The sequence below is a fragment of the Coffea arabica genome, chromosome 4c (assembly GCF_036785885.1).
Source record: "Coffea arabica cultivar ET-39 chromosome 4c, Coffea Arabica ET-39 HiFi, whole genome shotgun sequence".
Taxonomy (NCBI): Eukaryota; Viridiplantae; Streptophyta; class Magnoliopsida; order Gentianales; family Rubiaceae; genus Coffea; species Coffea arabica.
The window spans coordinates 7741307-7744454 of record NC_092316.1 but is presented as its reverse complement, the minus strand read 5'-3'; the positions used below and the strand labels follow the sequence as shown (position 1 = coordinate 7744454).

The 3148-nt window shown below is 39.3% G+C and overlaps 1 pseudogene; it reads right to left on the bottom strand.

Moving 5' to 3' along the window:
* Window positions 1–1065: 1065 nt before the first annotated feature.
* LOC113738877 (xyloglucan endotransglucosylase/hydrolase protein 9-like) lies at window positions 1066–2655 on the bottom strand (annotated as a pseudogene).
* Window positions 2656–3148: the final 493 nt, after the last annotated feature.

Genomic DNA, 3148 nt, shown 5'->3' with positions numbered 1-3148 from the left:
GCCAGTAAGGCAGCAAAGGTCGAGCAGGCCGGAGAAGCAGCTGAGTTCGAGCAGGCCAGAGAGGCTGCCGAGACCGGACAGGCCAGAGAAGCAGCTGAGGCCGAGCAGGCCAGAGAGACTGCCTAGGTCGCGCAGGCTGGAGGAGCAGTCAAGGCCGAACTGGCCAAAGGGGCTGCCCAGACCAGAAAGGCTATAGAGGCTGCAGGACGAACAGATCCGGTCTGGACGCTATACGTAAACGACGCATCAAGCAAGGAAGGATATGGAGCAGGTCTCCTCCTAATCAGCCATACTGGGGAAGAGCTGGCCTACGCCCTGAGATTCGATTTTAGAGTCTCTAAAAATGAATGTGAGTATGAGGCCCTGATTGCAGGGATGGAGATGGCCCGGAAATTAGAGGTTAAATCAATAAAAGTCTACAGCGATTCGCAGCTGATAGTGAACCAGGTATGGGGGAGCTATGAGGTCAAAGAAGAGCCATTGAGGAAGTACGTCGCCAAGGCACATGAGCTGAGGGACCAGTTCAAGCAGTTCATGCTCTAACAGATCCCACAGAGCCAAAACAAGAGAGTTGACGCCCTGTCCAAACTGGTCTCTACCTCGTTTAGCACTCTAAATCGAGAGATAATGGTGGAGGTCGTTAAAAGTCAGGCGTATGAGCAGTTAGACGCCACAGTCATTCAGGTAGTAAGTTCCTGGATGGACCCCATTGTCTAGTATCTAGTTCATGGAGAGCTCTCCCCGAGCAGGACAGGGGCCCGCAAAGTCCTTCTCAAGTCACAGAAGTACGTGCTCACGGAGGGAGTAAGGCGGACAAATACACAATTGGCCTCCACAGCCTTCATTCATGGGGATAATTTCACAAAAAGGCGTAGAATCCCACTTTATTATGAATGAATTGTTACATGAAAAGCCACAGATAAAAATGTAAGTACATCAAAAGTTCGATTTTTTTTAAAAATAAATTAAGCACACATACACACACAGCTTCTTGGCAGACCTCGCAAATACAAGAGCTATTTTATTTTACCTTTATAGAATTTTCTTTGATGTAACCTATTGAAACTAGTTCTGGCATTCTTTTGGCAATTGAGTGAATCGAGCTGTATCTTTACAATAATCATAGATCAAATACTTTTCTTGAACAATGTTCAGTTGACGTCTTTGATCCTTGTCCAACTTTTTATTGCTAGATCTATCCCACCAAAATTGCCCTGGCTTGCTACATTTAGCTGTTGGAAAATCTGTCCTAGATGGTATAGCACATCCATCAATCTCAAATGATCCAAACGTTCCAACAAATGGAGCATGGCTCCAATTGGCCTTCACTCTTCCCCCTTGTGTAGCCCAATCTTCACCATTCCACAATGATCCGTGGACTGCCATTGGTCGAAATGTTGGAAATGGTATATCGTATACCAATTTCTTCTTTCTTTTCAAACACCCTTAGAGGGACTTCATCAACTTGAAATCTAGTAAATTTTGGCATTACAATTGAGAAAATTTGCTTTACATTATCACAATTGTTAAATTAGTCATTTTTACTAATCAACCAAATTAATCCAACCATGGTTTTACAGCATATCTATTTGGATTACTATTTTTAAGAATTTTTGTAAAAAAAAATGTTCTGTATCAATTTGATACATGTGAGATAAAAATGTGATTAAAAAATGTATTTACGGAAACGTAAAAATTTTTCAGCGAAAAGTCACAATCCAAAGCAAAGAAAGTAGGGTTGCAAAATGCAAAATGGAAGAAGAACAAAAAAGGGTTTCAAAATAGTACGATAATTACATTATAAAACGGTGATTCCAGAGGAAGGAATAGTTGTGAAAGTCGGTGGTGGGATCAAACCATAGACCATGCCTTTGCTCTCTGTCTCCAATGCCATTGAAGATTACATTTGTTTGTACAAGGTAAGGTTCTCCTGAAACATTGCCTAGAAATTCAAAGTCTAACTCGTCATGATCTGACCCATCTGATGACAACTGCATGAATTTTCAATCAACTCAATAGTTAATCATGAACAATTCATTCAATGTCTGCAGATAAAAGAAATTTGACTGCAATACTAAGAAGAAACAGTACGAAAATTTATCTTACACAATAATGTTTATCCGAAAATCTGCAACATGGTATATTTAAAAAAAGATTAATCTTATATACACAATATATACACTAACGGACATGAATGCAAGCCATTGCAAAAGTAGAAATTGGTGGTATGAAAGCAATACCATATATAGAAGCTTTTTTGCATGCTTATCAATAATTACCTTAGTCAGAAATGCTAATGAATATGATTGACAAATTAATGTACTTACATAGAAGGCTGTGACAGTTCCGGCTGAATCACCTTGAACTAGTTTGATTTGTGCACTCATTTTCCCTAACAGATATTTGTTCTTGGACATGAAACCCCAACCTACGATACCAAGCTCTCCCAAGTGAAATAATTGCATGGAAAAAACTACACATTACCAGATTAGCCACAAAAGTTATAAAAGAGTGGTGAAGAATGATCTGCAGAGTACCAGATTCTTTGTCAAGAGTTAATATGACACCGTCTCCTTGAGTGGTAATGTGGTCAGGTGCCCATATAATGTCGAAGAGTTCACTAAATTTTGCAGAGGCCACAACATTGAGGAGCATAAATAAACAGCTAAAACTGAAGAGAAATACTTTTGACATTGTGAAATTTTTGCACTTTCTTGGAAAATGACAAATGCTAGCAAAGTTTGAGGCCAGTTTTTATAGGCCTAAAAATTGAATGGAGTTTTAGCCTAGGATCTCAGGGATTTTGGTTAGGGAAGTAATTAAGGTCCCACTAGAGAACAGGCATGGGGAATAATTTAATACAGACATGGATGAACAATATATATGCATGAACTAGACACCTCACACCCTGTTTGATTTGTTCCTTTTTTTTATTTTTGATCTCTGAAGATTAAGGAAGATTAGTCAGTCAAATAACATCAATGACGCAAATCATGAGGATTTAAGTGCTAGCTCAACTTCCAACCAAGAATTGATGGCCAGCTATCTTCTTCTAGATTAAGTTCAAAAGAAATGCCGTCTAATGTTTTAGAGGATCTTCAAAAAAAAAAAACTTTCACAGTTCTACCATGATACAATTGACGGTCTA